This window comes from Spea bombifrons, chromosome 2 (genome assembly GCF_027358695.1).
Source record: "Spea bombifrons isolate aSpeBom1 chromosome 2, aSpeBom1.2.pri, whole genome shotgun sequence".
In the NCBI taxonomy this organism is placed as follows: domain Eukaryota; kingdom Metazoa; phylum Chordata; class Amphibia; order Anura; family Pelobatidae; genus Spea; species Spea bombifrons.
The window spans coordinates 5,262,174-5,287,097 of NC_071088.1; the positions used below are offsets into that span (position 1 = coordinate 5,262,174).

General features: G+C 44.4%; 1 protein-coding gene across 1 annotated transcript in view; it reads left to right on the top strand.

The window, feature by feature from the left end:
• Nucleotides 1-881: 881 nt before the first annotated feature.
• The window catches only part of LOC128473321 (galactosylgalactosylxylosylprotein 3-beta-glucuronosyltransferase 1-like), a 41,535-nt gene continuing 17,492 nt past the window's right edge, over nucleotides 882-24,924 (top strand). Inside the window, exon 1 of the mRNA XM_053455478.1 lies at nucleotides 882-1,153. The gene's annotated coding sequence lies outside the window, so the exon portion shown is untranslated. The remainder of the gene's footprint in view (nucleotides 1,154-24,924) is intronic.

The window sequence follows — 24,924 nt, forward strand, 5'->3', positions numbered from 1 at the left end:
CTCTGCCGGGAGGTTGTTCCACTTATCTACCACTCTTTCCGTAGAGGATACTTGCAGATCATCTTAATCACATGTACTGAATGGTAGTTTTTTGTGTTATTAGCGCAAGAACGAGTGACGGTTACCGGGGAGAAATCGTTGTGCTTTGCGTGGGTTAAATACCCCTGTGACAGATCGAGGGTCCGGATTGAGGAGAGACCCTCGCATTACCTGCACTGGGGCACAGTCTCGGTATGGGGCAGGAGAGAGGGGGTGTGTAGGGCAAATAGGAAACCCGGACTTCAATCTATCTACATGATTCTGCCCCCCATTGCACACAAACCCCAGACTCCCCAATACCCCTCTGCAATTGCTTATACCCCAAATCACCCCCTAAATCCACCCCCAGTCTCCTATCTGCCCCACAACCCCTGAGTTGCCTCCTCACTCTCTCTCTACCCCCCGTCTTGCAGGCACCCCCCCCAGACCATGCACCACCAACCCCGTTAACTATTCCATCTCCCGTGGCTTTTGTGCCCCCCCCTCTATATGCGTTGAATTACCCCCCCCGATTCCCCCCCTCTATCTGCTGCATCTCGAATCATAGCCACTCTCATCCCCGCATCTCTCGCAGCCAGTCTGCCTATTTATCTCGGTCTCCGACCTGCAGCCAATCAGAGCTCAGCACATCCTGATATTCCCTAAATACCTCCCCGGCATTCACATTTAAATGAGGGGCTTCCGATCGCCTCTCCATTCTGCACTCCGGCGGCTGCCCGGTAACGGCTCGGAGCGGGGGGCGATTGTTCCCGCGACTCGTTTAGCTCGCGGGCCCCTTCTGTGCTCTCTCTCTCTCTCGAGACTCTCTGTGGCTCGTAGCGATTAGTAATCCGTAGCCAGCCCTCTGCCGCCGGCAGGCATCTCCTTGCGTAGTGGCATTGTGTCCGCCGCAGCTGCATTCCTTTAGCGTCTCCCCCGCGTCGTGCAGAGAATGCAGCGCGCCGCGCATGGAGAGGCAGCCCGAGCCGGCCGGCAGCTTCTCTGAAGTGGGGCGGAAAAATCCCGACAAGCGGAAAATTCTTCTTCGCTGCCCACGACCAGCTGCCACCCTCAGCCGGAGAAGCCTCGTCCGTCTCATCCTCCAAGCGAGAATGGATCGAGCCCGTTCCTCCAGGTAAGGAGAACACTTAAGAAGAGCTGGACTGCAACTCCCATTCCCCTCAGCGAGCCTCCCCTGCTGTCGTCCATCGCTGATTGATTTGACTCTAAGCATGATGTGAGTTGTAGTCTGCAGACTCACCGGCTTGAGAGAGTTGTAGTCCACGGCAGCTTTCCAGCTCTGCTTACGTGAATGCTGGCTGAGCACGATGGGAGTTGTAGCAGATTTGGCTTGATCGAGGTGGCCTCTTAGTCTTTCATTCAAAGCTGTGCATGATAGGACTTGTAGTCACCAGTGACGGCGTTGGCCAGAGATTACTGGCGGCGGCAGCGTGTATGCCTGAGGATGCTTAGATTGCGGTTGGGACTGATGGGAGTTATATCGGGGGGGCTTTATCCCTGACTGTAGGTAAAATTAAGATTTTTCATTAAAATGCTCTGTGTTTATATTAAAAGAAATAATATTTTATATTCAATTCTAATAATAAAAAATATATATATATATTATATCAGCCACTTGATTCCGCCGACTGCCAGTCCCATCAGCCTCAGCCGTGCTTTGGGTTTTAGGAGTGTGAAGACGGATCTGTCTCTGGGCAGAGGCTGAAGGATAGGCAATCAATGCCAATTAAAGAGACGTGGCCAGTGTTTATTATTAGATACCGGTTACTATGGCACCGAGATATACCGCAGCGCAGTACAACGGGTAGCCACGGGGCAAATGACAGAAAGGGAGCGGGGCAGTGGGGACATACATGTGACATGTTAATAAATGAGCGAGGAGATTTATGACTGAGGGGTAAGAAAGGGTCAAACGAGGAAGATCGAGAAACATGGAACCGATCGGCCCCATTCGGCCCCCGTCTGGTCGCCCGTTTCTCCTGCTGTAAAGACTCAAACCTTAATCAGTCGTTGTTCTCATCTTAGATTCAGGAGCCGTATGTCTATCCCATGCATGTTTAATCCCCTCACTGTATTACCCTCTACCACCTCTGCTGGGAGGATGTTCCCCTTATCTACCACCCAGTAAAGTAAAACATCCTTCCGCTCTGTCACTTTGATCTGGGCTCCGCACCCCTTGGGGCTCCGCACTTTTCCTACTTTTTGGAGGAAATGATGTATTTAACCTCTCAGCGTTAAAATTCAGCATTAAGTGACGGTCAGGCTGGAGATTTTTCTCAGGGCCCCTGGGGCCGGTGCGCCGCCTGGCTGGGAGTCGGATCGATTGCCCCTGAAATGGTTATAATAAAAGAGCTTGGATTGTCAGCTCAGTGGCCAAGCTCAGGACTGAGATATTTCAGTCAGCGTGAAACGCGAAGCGCCGGGTGTTGGGACGGGCTGTCTGTCGCCGGGTGCCAGGAGCGGTTGCCGAGATGCCGGCGGGCTGCAAACCGACGGGCGCTTCTGGACCCCTGTCAATCAGACCGGGAATTGGGGTTTCTTTCGATCTGGCGGGGGGGGGCAGTGCATAGTGGGCACCTGACGGGGGCACTATGGAGGCCTCTATAAGGGTAGCACCGGGGCAACAAATGGGCTTCTTGCCCGGAGCGCTGCCCGGAGGGGGGGGGGCTAGATGTTCAGCCTGGATCAGGGTCTGGTGGAGAGTTCTATGGCTGAGGGTCCTGGGATTTGTTTATCGCTGAATGCCCGTGCCTTTACTGACGGGTATATCCCAATCTCAGCAAAGCCATCAGCCCCCCAGCCATGGCAGATCGGCCCCATCTGGCCCCTGTCTAGTCACCCGTTTCTCCTGCTGTAAAGACTCAAACCTTAATCAGTCGTTGGTCTCGTCTTCAGGAGCCGTATGTCTATCCCATGCATATTTAATACCCTCACTGTATTACCCTCTACCACCTCTGCCGGGAGGCTGTTCCACTTATCTACCACTCTCTATGTAAATAAAACTTCCTCACATGAAATCTAGTGGCGAAATAATTTGAACTCATTTTAAAATCGACTTTATAAATCGCCCCTCTTTGTCTCTGCTGAAAGACCGTCGTGATTAAGCTGACGCCGGGATCAGACCATCGGAATTCTTTACCCGCTCTGCGTCCGACGCATGCACGCGAAATACGAAATAAAACACTATTTTCTAAATCCATTTATATATACATTTTTAAACAGCCTTAGATTTAGACAGACAGACTGCGGCTAGATCAGACGGACAGACAGATTAATGACTGGAAAGCGGCTTCCATTGGAACTCAGCCCAATCCGGTTAACAGGGATCTAACGCCTTAAAGCGAGCCGGTGCCCTTCACCAACCGGTAATTAATAGAACTCACAAAGTTAACCCTTACTTGGTGAACATTAAAACCCAGCATAGATGGATAAGTTACTATGGGATTTCTGTATACAGAGAGGGTCGTTTATAAGTGGAACAGCCTCCCAGCAGAAGTGGTAGAGGGTAATACAGTGAGGGGTATTAAACATGCATGGGATAGACATACGGCTCCTGAATCTAAGACGAGACCAACGACTGATTAAGGTTTGAGTCTTTACAGCAGGAGAAACGGGTGGCTAGACGGGGGCCGGATGTGGCCGGTAAATTCTATGTTTCATTAATTATTTCATATATTGGGATTTTTTTTTTAACACAAGTGATACATTTTTGGTCCAGAATTAAAAAATCAGAGTAAAAAATGCTTAAAAATTAATAGAAAAAAATCTGATTTTAATAATAATTATTATTTTTTTCTTTTTTTGAAATCCCTATTTTTTTACATTTTATCACAAAAATAGATGTTTTTATCCCCGATTTGTGCTCATCACGAATAATAAACAGCAAAAACAGCGAAGCGCTGATATTTTAGAACCTTTTTATTTTCTGCTTTTTTAAAAAATTATTTTATATATTTTGGTTGTTTTTATATAATTTATATAATTTTCATTATTTTAATTAATTATTTTTTATTTCTCAACTCGACGCAATGAAGAAAAGTTTGAATGAAGGGGCAGTTTATTTTAAGAACAGCGATCCGTCACTTTATTCATCCGCTTCAAAATCACACAGAAACTTCAAAGAGGCTTCTTTTTTCAGTTTCTATAGCAACAGCCTTTTATTGTCTGGATTAGTGTCACATGACAATTAAGTGTTCCTGGCAAAAATGATGAATGAGACAATATGTTACGCTTGCCGAACATTTTTATGATGGGTTTGGGTTTTGAGCCGTACTTAAGAAACATATAAACATAGAATCTGCCGGCAGATCGACCCCCATTCGGCCCCCGTCTAGTCGCCCGTTTCTCCTGCTGTAAAGACTCAAACCTTAATCAGTCGTTGGTCTCGTCTTAGATTCAGGAGGCGTATGTCTATCCCTTGCATGTTTAAATCCCCTCACTGTATTACCCTCTACCACCTCTGCTGGGAGGCTGTTCATATCATCTACTACCCAAAGTGGAAATTCATTACAGCCTGATCAACAAGAAAGGAACACAGCATGCGAGGTCCCACGTTTTCTAAGACCAGTACGATAGGCAAGGCTTGCGTCCAATAAGTTTACCCGATGCGGAGGATTTGCATGTGGCCTCGGGGCACTTTGCATGCGTTGATGTTGCGGGTAAAGGAAGCCGCTCTGGCGTGAGAAGCTGCAGAGACGCAGCCTCACTATTTGCGTCGGATTCAATCGGGTGAAACAATGACCGGTCCGAGCCGTTTGATGGAGATGCCCCGGCGGCTCGGCGCATGCAGTAACTTCTATACAGCGAGCAGCGCAGGGGGTGGCGGGGGCAACGCGTTTTATCATCTTATCATCGTATACTATGGAATGCACAATTCACAGGTAGGGTACGTCTTATTGCACAAAAGGTCCGCAGCGGGGTAGATACTCCAGGAGGGAATAAGTCAAAGGATTTCAATAATTTAGAAGAATGGATGAGAGCGTGGCAGCTGCAGTTTCACGTTGATAAATGCAAAATGATGCACTTGGGACGTAAAAATTCTCAAGGCAAAAAAAAAAGGACTTAAAGGTAAGGAGGCAATGTAACAAAGGGGAGGAAAAAAGCAAGCAGGGTGCTGGGGTGTATAGCAAGAGGTATTAGTAACTTCATTTACCTAAGGGGTGATAGATACACGGAACAGCCTCCCAGCAGAAGTGGTAGAGGGTAATACAGCGAGGGTATTAAACATGCGTGGGATAGACATACGGCTCCTGAATCTAGGAGGAGACCAACGACTGATAAAGGTTCGAGTCTTTACCGCAGGGAAAAAAACAGGAATGTTTTCAAATATTTCCATAGCAACGAGCAATCGCCGCCTGCTTTTGTGTCACGTGACAATTAGACATTCCCTGATAAATGGCGAACGGGGCAAATTTCGACATGATTAAAGAATCATTTGTGGGTAGACTTTTGGGGGTCTGTTAACTCTGCGGCATTCTTCACAAAATATTTAATGCCGGATATTTTTTTAAATTTTTTTATATATCGCCTTAATATTCCGTAGCGCTGCACAAAGGGAGCTTACAATCCGGAGGATACGTTCTCATTCAGTCTTTCTATCGCGATCATTCTTTTTATTTCTTTTAATACTGCCGGAAGTATGAATTCCCATTGTTTTCCCATAAAATATTCTCGCCGTCACGCTGAATCCCCGGATATTATTCCTGCATCTCTCTCATGCGCGTTTAAAGGATTTCGATCTTTACTTTCCAGTAAATTCCGCTGCATAAATTCTTAACGGCCCGTTCAGCGAGTGAATAACTCCGTCTAATCTGTTGGCGGTTTATCCAGATGCACTTTTGAGGTCTCCTCGATCCCCATTACACCGTTCTGGAGACGTTAACCCCTTAAGGACAATGGGCGGTCCCTAAACCCATTGAAAACAATGCACTTTGAGCCCGTACATGTACAGGCTTTGTCATTAAGGGGTTAAGACAGAACTCTCCGGAGAAGGAATGACGGCCTTTCATGGGGTGACTTCTGCTGGTATTGATTCCGTACGTTGTAAAAAATAACAATAATTCCAAAATACCCTTTTTTCTAGCAATTTACAGTTACAGTTACTTTGTTTCCAAACCTAGAAAGATTCCATCCAGAGATGGTGTCTGTAGGCTGATGGAACAGAGTACCGGTTCCTGATTTTAGGTTCCTTCAGCATTAGAAGGTTCCAGATTAGAATGATAAAGGCTCGCCCCGCTGCGGAATCGAGCGGCGGTAATTATTACCGGCAGGAATTAGGTTAAGAAGGTGAGGATCGGAGACCTTGGGTATGGGTCGGGTCAGAGGAGGGAGAAGATAATCCAGACTCCGAGGTCAGGCGCTGCGCTTCTCCACCGGGCATTCCCAGCTCCACGTGAGGTCATCGTCCAGCATGGCGGAGGAGAAACCCGTAATGAACCTGATCATGAATACTTAATAACCTGAAAGTGAAATTCAGATGGAGAAACAAGTCTGAACACCTGAGGTCTAGAATAAGAAGACTGGATGGCCCGATGAGTCTTCACCTGAACAGGTTTTGATACCTGAGAACGAGGGGGCAGATTCTCCAGGTCACACAGTCTGACTCCTTCCTGTTCTCCTTCCCCACTGTGGTGGTTTTGCTCCTAGTCTGTTATGGTTGAAATCCCTGCTTGAATGCAGGTGATTTAATTAAGTGTATCTTTATATAATCACAAGTCATGGTTTCCATGGAGGCCGGTATTAGAGTGTTTTGGGTTTTTTTAATTAATTTTACTCCATATTTCAATTCTGATTTGGTGTTGTTTCTGTGTTGAAAAGTTAAAAACCCGCAATTTTTTTTATATGGCGCCCGGACGCACCAGTACGGTCACCCTTAAGAGTTTATAGACTCAGCAGTCTCTGTCTCAGTCGTCTTGTTTGGTAGAGATACTCTGCAGCATCCGAGAGAAATCCAGTTGGAGAAACGAGCGCTCCGACCTACGACTCCGGCAGGCTGCTTGACTTTGCAGGCGGCGGCTGAGCGTTGTGGCAGTTGTAGTTGAAATAGAACAAGACGCTTCTACAAGGCAACCAAGGTACCGGCTGATCTATAGTCGCTATCATCAAGAGACATCCATCACCGAGGCTATTAAAACCTGTTCGATGATTAAAATGTGGGACGAGCGTAATAATTCATCATAAAACCTCAGTAGGAAGAATATTTTTCTATATAATGAAGAGAACAGAAGGATCGGTGCTCCATGGGAAACGCAAAGGGTTAATACCCGGCATTGTAGTCATTTCAAACGCCATAAACTGCTGGGCCGGCATTGTTTCAAGAAAATAAAGCATCCGCAAGGCCAAACGAGCAATAAAAACCGTATTGTTACAACCAAGTGACAATGAGGTCCACAGAGCGTCTCCAAGTGACGAATGTCCTCCGGAATGTGGTTTATTTCCAGTTAGATATATGGCCTTCAAACCGAGGCATTTACAGCGTCCTCGTCTGACCTGGACCGCAAAACAGAAGCTCCCAGCCCCTCGGACAGAGGTGTTTGGGTGGTGTTTATCTACTTAAACGTCTATGTCAAGATGAAACTCCAGTTGGCCAACGATTTTCTGTATCCGACGTACAGATAGACGAGATTCTATTACAGAATGAGGGGAACATGGCGAGGGTATAGAATGAGGGGAACATGGTGAGGGTATAGAATGAGGGGAACATGGCGAGGGTATAGAACGAGGGGAACATGGCGAGGGTATAGAATGAGGGGAACGTGGCGAGGGTACAGAATGAGGGGAACATGGCGAGGGTACAGAACGAGGGGAACATGGCGAGGGAATAGAATGAGGGGAACATGGTGAGGGTATAGAATGAGGGGAACATGGCGAGGGTATAGAATGAGGGGAACATGGCGAGGGTACGGAATGAGGGGAACATGGCGAGGGTACAGAATGAGGGGAACATGGCGAGGGTACGGAATCAGGGGAACATGGCGAGGGTATAGAATGAGGGGAACATGGCGAGGGTACGGAATGAGGGGAACATGGCGAGGGTACAGAATGAGGGGAACATGGTGTTGTGTTGTGGTTAATTATTCTATGAATTGAATTTATTCAGAAAGAACCGACCATAGAAATGGAGGAATATTTCTTCGTTCTCGTAAACGTTCCACAAATGGTACAACGTTAGAATCCATGGCTGCAGGTAGCCGGTCAGGCAGAAGTCTCGTTCAGAATCCTGTGTTGGAGGGTTGACTTTTGCTTCTCAGGTTGAAGATGGCTGTCTGCCGTCGTCTGAACCTTAGGCTTCATCTGCCTTCAGCCCTCAGAAAGAGATTGTAGACAGGGCTAAAGGGAAAGATGGGGGTATTGCCCTGAGTCAGGGCAGCAGCCAGTTTAGATATGTGTTGGCCCTTAAGCGGAAGCCTCAGGGAGGCCCAGCCTCGGCGTCCATCACGTTGTTTGATTTGGTGAAGGGATGGAACCGCATGGAGAACTTCTGAAGCCTTCAACTACACGTTTCCTTTTTCCTTATGAGCCCTGGCCTGAGGAGGAAGAATTTTGACAATGGCGGCCAAAGGCTGAGGCCAGAAATGGCCCCCTTTTTCTTTTATTCACAGATTTCATATTTATTTTGTTTATTTCACTACCCGACGTGCAATGCATGGGTGGATTGATAATGCTCCTTGAAGCCGGGTCCCCAAAGATGCTGGTGGGAGAGCCGGACTGACAAATCGAATGATTGAATCACTTTCATTTATTAATAGTAATTAAATATACGTAATGTATTCATTTTGTATATAGTCCTGATCTGATGTTGTCTCTATAATCCCATGCCATTTCTCTACGAGGACGGTGGCAGCAATGGCCGATCGGCTAGACCCCCTGGTTCCCGTTACACACATGTTGGAGCAGGTGCTCATCGGGGTCATGTGACACTATGTCACATGACCCTCCACAGTAGTAAAATGGCGTCTTCTGGCGCCTCCATTTTGTTACCTCCTCTTACAAGTCATTTCCCGATTCTCGGTTTAACGCACGCTTAGGCCCTGTGTGCCCTGTCAGGAAAGTCACAAATTCTAACTACAGTTTCCAAATCAATACTAATGCATAATGCATCCGCCGTGAGAGGCGCCTTTTTTTTAATTTGAATTAAACATTGATGTTCTATTTAAATGCACGGTTATACATTCGGTGTCAATGCGGGTGCAAAGGGAGCGGCACCGCGAGGTCACTCTCTCCAGAGACCCCGTGTCAGGGAAAGGGTTAACATATAGGCTGCCATTTAGAGGGTTTAATATTCCAATTAAGTCCAATGAGGTTCTGTTAATCACCAAGTAAATAAATAATGACCTGTAACAAACGTTTAAGGTGAAATGGATGGTATAGAAGGTACGGTTGGCAGAAGAGAATTAGGATCTTTTTAATAAGTGGCCCCATTATATATACGCTGGCGCCCCGATCTATAAGGGATGACACTGAAATGTAGTGATTATCAGGGGCGTAACTAGAAGCCTCAGGGCCCCCGGTGCGAGAATCTGTTAAGGCCCCCCCAACCCAATCTACCCCCTTCTCACACTATGGACCTGTACCCCCTTCTGGACCTGAAGCCCACCTGCCCGTGTAAACGTCCAAATAGCTCTAAAAAAAGAACAAAGAAGACAAAATGCGGCCTATACATTGTAATGGCTAAACTGCTAGCAATTGTATAGGCTAAATATCCCCTTTAGCTACAGTTTCCATTTGCTATCTGTATGCACTGAGCATACCCTAAAGCTCTTTCATGGCTGCATGCGCAGTAACATAAATACTCGGGTATTCCTTGGGCTTGGGATGGAGGCTCCTGGGATCCAAGCTAGTTAATGGGCCCCTGGTCCAGGTTGGCCCTAGGAGGATCCAGAACAGCTCTAGATGTAATCATTGATGTAAGGGCTGAATGACGGTGTCTCGCCTCATAAGATGTCTCTCAGAAAGGGATCTCCCTGACTCCTGTATCCCCAATTCCTGATCTCTCCATCGATCTCTCCTTCACCTCTCACATCCACTAACTGACCAAATCCTGCAACTTTCACCTGCTAAACATCTCAAGAACTCATCCTTTCCTCACACAAGACCTTACACAAAATATTAATCCATTACCTGGGGGTTTCCCACCTGGATTATTGCAACTCCATATACTAACCAGCCTGCGCTGTCCCACCTTCCATTCTGAGCACCTCTGCCAGGCTAATTCTGTTATTCCCTCTTATACCATCTTCTGCCCCGCTGTGCCAGTCCCTCCATTAACTCTCCATAATATCCAGAAGAAAATGCAGACCCCTTAACACTGACAACGAACAAGTCATATGTATAGAAGTCCATGATGGGCATGCGCAGACCAGGGGGCAACCTACTTACCAGAGAGGTAGGATATAATTTAATCTATACATTTTCCTGCTAGCTCCCTTCAGACTCTGAAGTTTCTATTATATATATATAATACTTTCTATAGCTCCAGTTCCAAATATCCCCTTAATCCTGGGAAAGGCTTGTCCAGCTTTGAGAAAGTACCGATCGATTAAATGGTTAACCTGCTGAAATGGTGAATATAAATGGCCGTATCTATAAACATGCAGGACGTTTATCTGCACTTGCTATAAGATGCCATCATTTTTCACACAGAATTAGATTTCCCGCCATTATAAATGCTTTCAGAATCCGCACAAAAAATACAAAAAAAAACCTGCCGTAGACTTAATAAAAATAGAAAAGGTGATGCATGGGTTTAATCCAACATAATCACCGCATACGACTTCTCCGAGGGAAGAAACGTTTGTTTCTTTGCGCAGATTGAGAACGCGCCAGATATCTGTAGATTTCATTGTGAGCAAGTGGAACGTGGATTATGTTACAAGAAGTAATGAAGGATCCGCGTTCTCTATTATCAAGGAGAAGACAATCGGTAGTAGAACATGTTGACGTTCTCCACCCTTGTGTAGAATGATTATACGAGGGCAGCTATGGGGGAAATAGGTTTCATGTAGTACCCCGGGGATCTCGGACTCTTGAGGAACCAGGTAGTTGACCTTTGGAGCCCTGATTCCTTTGTGAGCCGCCATAGGTAGCTTCGCATATGAAGAACAAAACATTCCAAATATTTGTTTCTTGGTGCAGACTAAGAACGTTCCAGATACAGTATCTGTAAGTTTCGTTGTGCGCAAGTTGAATGTGTAACATGTTGCATTGTGAGAGCTAATGAAGGATCCGTGTTATCCGTTATTAAGCAGAAGGCAATCAGCAGTAGAACGTTTTGAAGTCCTCCATCATTGCGTAGAATGATTATGCCAGAACGCCATGAGGTACAGTAAATGGAAAAATAGGTTTCATGTAATATTCTGGGGACTTCGCATTCTTGAGGAACCAGGTTGTGAATGTAGGTCTAGAATTATCAAGTCGGGCTGACCTTTAGAGCCTTAAAGATGTTTGTGAACCACCAAAGGTAGCTTCACCAAAACATTCTAAAGATTGGTTCCTTGGAGCAGACTAAGAACGTGACAGATATCCGTAGATTCCATTGTGAGCAAGCTGAACGTGGATTGTAATGCATTCCGAGAGGTAATGAAGGATCGGTGTTATCCTCCATCAAAGAGAAGGCAATCAGCAGCAGAACACTTTGAAGTCCTCCATCATTGCGTAGAATGATTATGCCAGAATCCCACGAGCAAAGAGAAAATATGTTTGACGCGATATGCTGGGGAGTTTGGATTCTTGAGGAACCAGGTTCTAAGTGTGGCTCTAGAATTATTAAGATGGGCCGACCTTTAGAGCCCCGAAGCCGTGCCCTTGAGAACCACCATAGATAGCTTCACTCACGAAGAACTAAACGTTCTAAATATTTGTTTCTTGGAGCAGACTAAGACCGTTAGCAAGGAGAAGACAATCAGTTGTAGAAGTCCTCCATCGTTGAATGAGTAAAGGCAGCAAAGAGAAAATATGTTTTGTGAAATAATCTGGGGACTTCAGAACCTCGAGGAACCAGGATTCACCATGAATGTAGCATTAGAATTATCATGATGGGCTGACTTATAGAACCCTGGCGATGTTCCTCTGAGAGCCCCCACAGAGATGGCTTTACTTATGAAGACCATCTGTCTAGCTTGCTCTGGTTGATGGATCTCTGTCTCTTCCACTGGTCAATATTCAGGACATTTAATGGCTACGTTGCATAAATGGCAGAATTTAACCCCAAGTATTATTTTGCTGAATATCCTTGGAAGAAACAAAGGGTCGAACTACCAGATGTTTGCTTTGCAAGGGATTGCGGTAATAACTCAATTAACTTATCTGCCCGCACACGTTAGCGATGGCGAAGCGACTCCTTAATTAATCTGATTGCTATGACAGGCTCAGCCACAAAGCCCCCGTTATGGCTTAATGCTTCAATAAGCATCGCTTACCAAACCGGTGATGGGGGATTTAAAATCCCAGACCCGCAGAAAATTGCTGGTGACCTTGAGGGTCAAAAGCTCCGTCCTTTAAAACGAGCCGCCTCTCATAACGTTAATGCAGCACGTGTGTTTCGCCGTTAAACCTGTCTGAGCCACCGTAGGACACAGAAGCCAAAGTAAATGTCCAGAAGGATTGTCGGCATCAACATTAAACTGCCAAAGAAATTGCTATCAAATAATGCATTGGTTTTATGAAAACACAGATCGGCCCCATTCGGCCCCCGTCTAGTCGCCCGTTTCTCCTGCTGTAAAGACTCAAACCTTAATCAGTCGTTGGTCTCGTCTTAGATTCAGGAGCCGTATGTCTACCCCATGCATGTCTAATAACCTCACTGTATTATCCTCTACCACTTCTGCTGGGAGGCTGTTCCACTTATCTACCACCCTCTCTGTAAACTAAAACTTCCTCACATTACATCTAAGCCTCCTCAAACATTTCGCCTCCTGTGAAATTAACTTCTGTCTCGTACTTTGTTAAATCCCTTTATGCATTTAAATGTTCCTAGTTTAATATTAATAGAAACAATGGGTTAAAATACCCAGACAGGGATTGTACACACAGCGCTCTATACTAATACCCCCCCAGCACTGTATACAGTCATATAACCCCCAGCGCTGTATACAATAATATAACACCCAGCACTGTATACAGTAATATAACCCTCAGCGTTGTATACAGTAATATAACCCCCAGCGCTGTATACAGTAATATAACCCCCAGCACTGTATACAGTAATATAACCCCCAGCGCTGTATACAGTAATAACCCCCAGCGCTGTATACAGTAATATAACCCCCAGCACTGTATACAGTAATATAACCCCCCAGCACTGTATACAGTAATATAACCCCCCAGCGCTGTATACAGTAATATAAACCCCAGCGCTGTATACAGTAATATAAACCCCAGCGCTGTATACAGTAATATAACCCCCCAGTGCTGTATACAGTAATATAACCCCCAGCACTGTATACAGTAATAACCCCCAGCGCTGTATACAGTAATAACCCCCAGCGCTGTATACAGTAATATAACCCCCAGCGCTGTATACAGTAATATAACCCCCAGCACTGTATACAGTAATATAACCCCCAGCGCTGTATACAATAATATAACACCCAGCACTGTATACAGTAATATAACCCCCAGCACTGTATACAGTAATATAACCCCCAGCGCTGTATACAATAATATAACACCCAGCACTGTATACAGTAATATAACCCCCAGCGCTGTATACAGTAATATAACCCCCCAGCACTGTATACAGTAATATAACCCCCAGTGCTGTATACAGTAATATAACCCCCAGCACTGTATACAGTAATATAACCCCCAGCGCTGTATACAGTAATATAACCCCCAGCGCTGTATACAGTAATATAACCCCAGCACTGTATACAGTAATATAACCCCCCAGCGCTGTATACAGTAATATAACCCCCCCAGTGCTGTATACAGTAATATAACCCCCCAGCGCTGTATACAGTAATATAACTCCCCAGCGCTGTATACAGTAATATAACCCCAGCGCTGTATACAGTAATATAACCCCCCAGCGCTGTATACAATAATATAACACCCAGCGCTGTATACAGTAATATAACCCCAGCGCTGTATACAGTAATATAACCCCAGCGCTGTATACAGTAATATAACCCCCCAGCGCTGTATACAATAATATAACACCCAGCGCTGTATACAGTAATATAACCCCCCAGCGCTGTATACAGTAATATAACCCCCAGCACTGTATACAGTAATATAACCCCCAGCGCTGTATACAGTAATAGAACCCCCAGCACTGTATACAGTAACAACCCCCAGCGCTGTATACAGTAATAACCCCCAGCTGGCCATTAGTCCAGTAAATGCCCCAATAGAGGCATGAAGCAAGAATGAAACACATAGGTTAATTGTTGTAGGAGCCCTCCGAAAATCATGGGCCGTAGACAACTGCCCCTCCTGCCCTTCGTTAAATACTGCCCTGTCCGTGTCTTTGACGGGGCAGCTTCCAGATATCCAGACCGTCATTGACAGAAATCTTAATACATGGTGGGAGAACCGAGTAACCCCAGCCGCCGGTCCATAAGATGCATTCACTTCTCCGCACGCTGACACTTAGTAACAGAACGCGCTTACTGAGATTCACGTTTCCCCAGATACAGCGCTGGTAACAAACTTGTAATTTAAAAACCATCTCCACGATCTCTAATTGCTTCATTCGATCGCTTCTGGAAGGAGCATTGTAATAATAATAATAATAAAAAAAAAACCCTTAATTCCATCGCCTCGTCTCGGCTGCGGAATATAATGTATGCATTAGGTGTGCATGCGCTGAGCCTCCGGCAGCCAGAGTCAATGGCCCGTTTGATTGAAAGAGACACTTGAATTAAGGAATGTATCTGAACGTCGTAGTCCGATCCGGCCACAGAGCTGGGATTTTTTTTATTACTTCTCACCGAGAACTAAAAAAAAAATTCAAAAATTTTTTTTTAAACAAATTTAAATACAGATGGATAATAACTGCAATGTATATATTTTTTTATTTTTTATTTAATATATATATATATATATTTTACAATCAGAATCTGAAAATTAGCTCGCCGGTGCGTAAATAATTGCGAGATTGATTTAATGTGAACTGATTAATGGGGAAAGTTCACATTTCAGTAAATATGACCCAGATGTTTGATAATACGAAGATTTTTTTTAATTCTTTCTCATCTGTTGGGGTTTTTTTGTTGTTGTTTTAACCTCTCGTAAAAAAAAAAAAAAAAAAGTTTAATTAATAATATAGTTTGGGTAAAAAAAAATATTTGAAACAAAATGCATCACTTGGTTAGAATGCCAGGATATTCACTGAAAATATAATTTAATGGAATTTATACATTTGTACCAAATTCTCCTAAATGTTACTCATACTGTACATACAATAGGATAATTGGTTATTTTCAATTAATATAAAAAAATATATAAAAAATAACCGTATTTTACTATTTTCTATTATGCTGTATGTGTGAGCCACCATCTTGCTGCCCCATCACATGGTTTGAATTGCCCCCCTGCCCTAAGATACTTGTGATAATAGCTTTAATAGCTAACTAATAATTTAATTCATACGAATGACAAACGAGGAGGAAATGAAACAAACAAAAACCAAACAAACACTCTCTCACAATCTCTCACACTCTCACTCACTCTATCGCATGCTCTCTCATACTCTTTCTCACACTGTCTCACATATTCCCTCAACGTATCGCCGTCTCCTTAGCCACAGCTCTGCTTCTTCTCTTGGCTCTTCTTGTTCTTCTGTCTTCTATCTTCGTCCGCTGCTCCCCGGAGAATTTTCACAAAGGGGTGGAGCCTCAATGCACACCCTCTTCTCTGATTGGAGGCCATAATAATGCAGTTAGATTGGCGGAGAGAGGTACAGAAACGCTCCTCTATGGCTCCTCCCCTTTTTCCCACTTTTGGAGAGTGAGAGTATGAGTGTGAGTGAGTGACAACGAATTTCATTTACGAATGGGAAAAGCTCTCCGAATTTTGTCCCAAAAGAAAGGGCAGGAAACGGAATTCATTCTCAGAAACCGAACGGACCAAAAAAGAAATTAAAACTTTGTCCGAATCATTTTTGGTCCATTTGCACAAATCTACCGCGCGGCTGGCGCTAGAGGCTTATGCGCTAAAACAATGCAGGGAGAGAACAGGAAGTGGCTTGCAACTTCCTGCTTGGGCTGAAGGGGGAGGAGATTGTATGGGGAACTGGCCATCTCACAGCTGGAAATTATAAATAAATAATAAATAAATAAATCTTATTAACATAAATTAATAATAATAATTATAATCATAATAAAATAAAAACATAATAATAATAAAATGAATATTACTACTACTAATAATAATAAACAATAAAATAATAATAAATAATAATAAAATGAATACTACTACTAATAATAATAAACAATAAAATAATAATAAATAATAATAAAATTAATACTAATACTGCTACTACTACTACTAATAATACAAATAATAATAAAATAATAATAAAAAATAATAATAATAAAATGAATACTACTACTACTAATAATAAACAATAAAATAATAATAATAATAATACAATGTATTATTAATATTATTATTATTATTATTAAAAAAGTGCTGTTTTTATAGCTCTTGGAAGGTTAGCTGAAAATTTGCATTAATTCTATTTCTCAGCATGATGGCCGCTGAAGGATTGCGAGGGGCTTGTACGCTGCGCATGCATAAGGAATATAATTAATATTATACCTTTTTTATCGTGATGGGTCCACTTTCCGGGTCCTTCCGGCTGTAGGAACCAGTGTTTTGTTACATCATCCGTCGCGTTTCACCGAGTGTTACTATTCCGGGGCATATAGAGAGAATATATTTAAATATCCTTTCTTAATGACTAGTCTGATGGGGAATTCATAAACATTGTTTTATTTTGTTGATGTTGAAACAGATGTCCCTGGTTATGAATTTAAATTACATCATTATAGTTTATGATTCATTTTTTTTCTTTCCTATTGAGTCACGCACTTGATTTTGAGTGCGGCAGCGGGATTACCGCAGTAAAACTATATGTACTAGCGAAGTGTAGAAATAATATAATAGATAGATAGTTCCAAAAAAGTCCATCAAGTTCAACCCTAAATGAGACTTCTGTCCCCTACCCGCCGGTCCCGCCGTTGAGTCGCCTAAAACCCCTTCACTCGGCCGTGGATTCCTTATCTGAACTGCCCTGACTGTTAGCGGCACACTCTGTGTTTATTGGTGAAAATAATAATAATAATAATAATAATAATAATAATAATAATAATAATACGCCTTTCATCCTTCTGAGGCTGATAAATGAGTTCCGTTCATTGGTCTATAATACCGGTTATTATTCAGCTGCCGAGTGCGTGGCGGCGGAGGCTGGCGAGTGTGCACAGTGGAGAGCATTTGCCGGTTTGAGTGACACTCTACCTCCCAAAAGTCATGAAAAAGTGACGTCGTACCCCAACGCCCAGCCATGAGGGCGGTGGAGGGGGGTGGCTGGTGGCCAAAGTGGCAAAGTTACCGCACGTGGGCGCTTTTCTGCGCATGCACAGTATACTTCGGTCCCGAATCCTGCCATCCAGTTGAGCTCTAGCTCTATCCTGAAAGAGAGGTAGAGCTCGGGGGGTTTAGTGGCAAAATCGGGACTGTTGGTACTGTTGGTAGGCATGCGCTCAGACCGGCTTTTCATATGTTGAGGATAAGTGTGTCGGTAACATTACGATGGAATATTCACATTTTTGATAATCCTTTTATAACAAATCGGTTTGCTGGCTGCCCCCCCCCCAAGTCCCAGTTTGCCAGCTGCCCCCCCCAGTCCCGGTTTGCTGTCTGCTGCCCCCCCCAGTCCTGGTTTGCCGGCTGCCCTCCCCCCATTCCCGGTTTGCCGGCTGCCCCCCCTCCCATTGCCGGTTTGACGGTCTCCTGGGGCGACGTGAAGGAGTTAAAGCTCCGGGTCTCTCCGCTCGAGTGTCGGCAGGTATTGATCAAACCGCTGCCGCATCAAAGGGAATATTAGATCCAGTCACGGCTTTTCGAGAGCGAAGAAAATGCCAATTATGGGTCTGAGTGAAAAAGCCGGAGCTTCTCGGCTGTAATCTTGGAGGAGATTAAAGCCGGGGCCCCTCTTTGCGCTGCTCGGCATTCGGCGCGGCGAGGGCTGCCTTTAACGGCTCGCAGCCGGCTTCCTAAATCAGGCGCTGGCTGTCAGCTTAAAGATTTAAAGATTTGGAGCCCCGAGAGGCCGGTTTGATCAGTAATTGTTGCGCATGAATGAAACATCGAAGCGCAGGATTTGACGGCAGATCAGCCCTTAATTATTATTATTATTTTTTATATATCGCCAACATATTCCACGGCGCTGTACAATACGGGGGCAGTTTGTTTCTTACCTTTTGCATTTATTTGAGTATTTAGTTGGGGATCACTAAGCTTGACCCTTTTTTACCCAAATGACAAGCTATTATTATGACGTTTTGATTTTGTATGGCGCCGTCATGTTCCACGGCGCAGTACAAAAGTACTGGAAAAGAAATGAGTGCATTCCACTCATAAATATGTTCTTCAATCCTAAAGACTGTAATACTTCTCAAAATTCTGTTATATCGCTATAATTTGCGACTTTGATCTTTTTTTTTTTTTTCTTTTAAATCCCATTAAACAGAGAATTTCAAACGAATGCCCTAAAAAAACGTTTTAAGGATTTACCTTCTTCTTTTTTTTTTTTTTCTTTTTACAAAATAATTGGCGTTCTAAAATACGACATTATTACAGTACGCCCCCTCCGCTCCGCCAGGAGGGAGAATATGTGAAAGACGCGTGGGATTATAACTTTCTCTCGGTTTTCACTTATTATTTGCACATATGCTGAGGACTTTCTGGGCTTGGAGCAGAAATGAAAGTCATGCTAAATGCCTAAAACTAAAGTAATTTAACCAATGCCTGCCTATCCCTTGCTGGATTAGCCTCTACCACTTCTGCTGGGAGGCTGTTCTATTTATCTACCACCCTCTCAGTAAATTAAAACTCCCTTACATTACATCTAAGGCTCCGATGCTCTTGGTTCAGTTGGTGAGGAATCCATAGGCAGAGTATAGCGTGAAGAGCTACTGAGCATGTGCAGGAAGTGTACTGACGAATGCTCAGTGCTTTCAGCGGAGGCAGCTGGGGGGAGGAGCTAAAAGACACAGAAGCCTCCTTTCCTATATCCAATAACTAAAGAATGCCTGCATCAATTTGCATGCAGTAAAATGTTTATATCGCGTATTCAGACCTGTAAACCCCCAAATTGAACTGCGGAATGTAACATTTGGGGGGACCAAAACGACAGCAGAGGGCGGACTAAGGAATAGCCCAGATTTTTTTCACGTGGAAGGTCTTCTTCTGGGGTTTAGTGGCCGGCAGAGTTCCAAACGGGGTTACCTAGGAACTCTCTGACTTTTACCGGGAGTCTCCGGGGGGGGGCACTTCTCTAGTTCTCTGGGTCACCGCGCTCTATCTGCAGGTCATGGGAGTGGCGTTTAACTACGTCCCTCCCCCTGTACGGTCATCTGGGGCTAGCCCTGCCCATTTACACAGAGCTCCCTGCCCCTCACGTGGGTAACCCCTCCCACATATACGGCTAGCCCCTCCCACGCATGCAGCTAGCCCCTTTTCTCCAAAAAAGGAGGACTCCTAGTAGCCTGAGCCAGGCCGTTCCCAGGCCACATACAAATCCCATGAGATAGACTAAACCTTGCTGCCATATCTGCGGGAAACTAGCCGCTGCGTGTAAATACCGAGCGGTGATTTAATGATACATTTACGACTTCTGCAGCGTCCCGCCGAGCCGTTAACCGGTAACAGCGTAATAACACCCATCCGCTAATGCCGGCGGCGCCTGGTAATTAAAGACGATGGGTGTAGAATTGGGCCGGGCGGTAATATTACCCTAATAAATAAATGATCACCGACTGATAAAGTAATTCTAATGTTAGGTCATAAAAGTGCCTGAGTTATTATATGGGCCATAAACCAGCACCGGAAACATTGTTTATGATCCTAAATCTCTCTGAAAGTCGCTTTCCCGTTACCTCCAACGTTGGTATAAATTCAGCTGTCACCGGCCCGCTACGTCTGTCTACACGGCCATCAATTCACTCTCGCTGCGGCCCGCTGTCTATAATGTAAGGGGCTGAACGCGTCGGTTTAGAGCGATTTACTGACCCTCGATACAATCAATCCTAATGTTCTCATTTAACGAGCGAGGGGGCAGCCATTATACCGTGTGTATATATATAGAGAGAGGGGGGGAGAAAGAGAGAGCGAGAGAGAGAGAAAGAGTTAGATAGATAGAGAGAGAGAGAAAGACAGAAAGAAAGAGAGAGCGCGCGAGAGAAAGAGGGAGATAGAGAGAGCGCGAGAGAGAAACAGGGAGATAGAGAGAGTGCAAGAGAGAAAGAGATAGATAGATAGATAGATGGGTAGATAGACAGATAGGTAGAGAGATAAATGGAGACATACAACTATATGTTTATAGATATATATATAGAGAGAGAGAGAGATAGACAGCTATTTATTTATATATAGAGAGAGAGAGAGAGAGAGAGAGAAAGAGAGGGAGACAGATAGATCAAAAGATATACCGTATATATATAAAGAGAGAGATAGACAGACAGCGAGATAGATAGAGAGAGAAATAGATAGCGAGAGAGATATAGATAGATAGATAGATAGATAGATGGGGGGGGGTCCGGTCTAGAGAGGGAAGGGGTCCAGAAATTTATTATTATTTTCTAACCTTTTGCCACAGGTTCCCGAAACATATATTTTTTATTATTATTTATATACCCCGTGTACCCCGTGTTATTAGTAAAGCGCTCCTTATGAGTATTCTTCTCCACGAAGGATTCCTGACCTTCTCTGCATGTTTGATGTACATCACACAGACCTGCGTCGTTCCCGAGAATTTAATGGGTTTTGGGTAAAATAAAAGCATGGTTTTTTTTGTTTTTTTTTCTACAACAAAAGCTGAAGCAGCAAATCAGAGACGTGACTAGCGTGGGCTCCTCGGGGTTAAATGACCTCTTATTCCAGAAAACAGAAGGGCCGTCGAGAACGTTACTTTTCAAAAGGATCCTAAGGTTTACCGTAGGATTGTCATAAAAATGATGTTTCTGGATAAGTCGACCCTGAGACCCCACAGCATGGTTTTTCTTTTTGAGCTTTTTAAAGCATAACGATACTTAAAGTGCCAACATACCTGACATTTTGAAGAAGTCTCAGGGAGACACACAGACAGTGATCCGTGCTGCTGGTGCTCCTTAGATCTCTAGAAGTAGACTTAAATTCCCTTACTGTATTAGCCTCTGCTGCTTCTGCTGAGAGGCCACTCCGCTTATCTACCACTCTCTCAGTAAAGAAAAACGCTCATTCCATCTAAGCGTCCATCCCTTTAGTTTTAGATTATGGCTTCTTGCTGTAACATTAATTCACCTTAATAAACTTCCCTCTTGTACTTTGTTAAATCCCTTAATGTGTTTAAATGTTTCTACTAGACTTGTGCACATGGACCAGAAACTATTTGGATTCATTTTTTTGTACCTTCTCTTTCGGTTTTTGAAATTCGGAGGGATTTTTCCATTCAAAACAAAAAAAAAAAATTGTCATTCATTCATTCTCACTCACATTCTCATTCACTCACTCACACACACAGTGAATTTAATTATATTTGTTATTTGAATGTCTTACCCCTCTACAATAAGTTGAAAATTCTCCTTTAAATAGACGGAACTTTTTCCTCCCCACCAGCCCCGCACCATGCCGTGTACACCGTGTGTTCTCTCTGAATCATGCAAACAGTAGCATGTTATAATTTGGAACAGCCGGGGATAGATTCATTGAGGTCCTTAATTTTATGTTCTCCTCGTTTGGAAGCAGTCAATCAGCAAGCTGCATTCACTAAAGTCAAATAACTTGATATTAATGACATTTTTCTTCCATTACAAACTTACTGTTATTTACCATGACTCAGAATGACTAAGCTCAGGGACAAAGGACCTGCTGTTACCCAGAACAGGAGGGGGCTGTTTTTTAACCTTGAGTAAATGTCTTATTTCTGCTAGAAAAATTCTGGAAGAATTCTGTACTTTTGATAAGCGCCATTGAGATTAGCATAACAATAAACTTCTGTGCCACGCAACAATTAAATGCTTCTGTACTGGCCTACCTGGATACCCCCTCACCTGGGCCGGCCTTCTAAAGCCATCTAATTATACGTGTGGCCATGGCCTATGCCACCAACGATGCTGCAGGAACAAAATAGATTGCATAGGCAGCCACGGTAAGGGGGTAAGAGAGGGAGGGAATGAGCTAGTGAGTGGGAGGGTAAGGTATGTGTGTTAGAATGAGAATGTATGCTTAAGTGTGTGTGTTAACATGAATGTGTAAGTGTATGTGAGCGTGAATGTGTATGTGTATTTGTTTAGGCGTTTGTGTGTGTGAGCATGGATTTATAAGTGTTGGCAAAGATGGCACAGGCAGGCTGTTTGGGGGGCTGACAAGCTGTTTGGCAAAGATGGAACAGGCAGAGTGAGGGCACTGACAAGCTGTTTGGTGCAAATATGGCACATATAAGATGTTTGTGGGCACTGACTAGATGTTTGGGGACAAAGATGGCACATACAATATTTTGGGGCACTGGCAAGCTGTTTGGGGACAAAGATGATACAGACGGGCTGTTTGGGGCCACTGACAAGCTCTTTGGGGGCAAAGACGGCACAGACATGCTGTTTGGGGCTGATTTGGTTTATGCAGGCTGCTTGGCGGCAAATATGAGACTGGCAAGTTGTTTAGGTGCAAAGCTGGCACAGACAAGTTGTTTTAGCCACTCAAACACCATAAGCATGCGTGCAAATCCACATACCCACTAACACTTTACACATACATGCATACACACACTCCTACAACATACACACTAACATAAAAACATACATGCACACTAACAGTCACTCTAACACCATACACATACTTATACATACACACACACCACTCTAACATCAAACACGTACGTATACATACACACAGCCCCTGCAACAACATACACTTCGCATACACATATATAGTCACTCTAACACCATGCACATACGCATTTAAACATTCATGCATTCATGCACACACACACTCTAGCACCATACATGCACACACACAATCTAAAACATAGAATTAAGTACGCACACAGCCAATCTAACAGCGTACACTCACACATATACACACACACACACTCACTCTCTCACACACTCACTCTCTGATAATCCGTGCCGCTCGCACACCTCCTCCCTCAGCCTCAATCTTACGTTTTTATTTTAGTAGAGCGGCAGGTTTATTTGTAATGCTTATTACCGGCTGTCAGAGTCATTTATTTGTTGTAAATAACTTTGCCTTCAGCAATTTATTTACTTAAGATGGTTTTTATTTCCATATTATACGGACTATACCGGCCCTCTCTCAGTCGGTCCCAGCCCGGTACACGATGTTAGGGGTCGCAGTGATATTAGGAACTATGTGTTTTCATGTCCACCTTATTTAAGACTAATGTGTTTTTTTTATTTTCAGATATACTTTAAATGCAGGGTTTGTCTCTAACATAAAATATTCTGGCCGGAATCCGACATGCGCCGCGTGCCCACAAAAAGGCACCATGGGATATGGGGCTGGTTTTCCATTATTTCCAGGGCTGGTTTTAATTCCCAGTCCAGCCCCGAGGTGGGCAATCTTCTTACGTTAGATGTTACAGGGCAAGTAGGTGGGGAGAGGGCCATAGGACCCGGCGTTTCTCCCTGTAGACGTGGAGGAGCGGCGCTTCACCCGGAGTCTCCGGGGGGGGGTGAAACCCAAGTCAATGGCATGGTGATAGACGGCAGAATGACCCGCGCGGCGGGAAATATCCGTTACTATATCCGATGGACTTGGCTAGAGGGATCGATCCGGCCGCCCAGAGGTCCATGGGCTAGCGGAGCTCCCCGTGGGTTTAATTGGAGACGCTGACAGCTTGTAGAGTTTCTTCCACCGTCTCTGTAGACGCAGAGACACGGCGGCCGAATAATATTCCGGTAAATTAGGCCGGGTATACGGTATTTTACAGACATTTCTCATTGTAAAGGCAAGAAGCCGTATGCTTGATAAGGTCATAAGATTGATTTTTGGCTGGAAATATAACCTTCCACGTGTTAATTAATCAAGTCATTAGCGGTTACACATAGATTGTATGAAAAGTGATCATATCACCATAACAACCCCTCCCCCCGCCCTTGTGTTATAAAAAGTCTGACGTGTAATGAACGGGTAATCATATAAAGGCCTAGTCCGTTCCCGGGAACTCTATGGCTCCGGCTACCGAGAGCCCACCATGCAAGATGCGGGCAGGAAGTCCCACTGATGTTGTAGGCGGTCCTGCTGATGTCAGTGGACGGTCCCGCTGATGTCAGTGGGCGGTCCTGCTGATGTCAGTGGGCGGTCCCACTGACATCTGGGGACACAACGGTCTTTAAGGGGGAAATGGGTGTGTGGTTAGAGGCGCGGCTGGGGGCGGAGTTATTTCTGTAACTGAGTGGGGAGCGTTTAGAAGAATAATAATGGGGTTTATTTACCCCGTTTCCTGCTATTTCTATACACATTATCGGGGCTTTTAGGGCTGAAAATATTAAACCGAGTGACAAATACCAGACAGCTCCACGGCAGACACTTCTATTCCTGTACATAATATAACCACTTATGGGTCCATGGACTGCAATTCCCATCATCCATATACATTGGTTTAGGTATTACGTTGTCACGATAGTTACAGCAACACGATTATCTGCATCTACAGCCAGC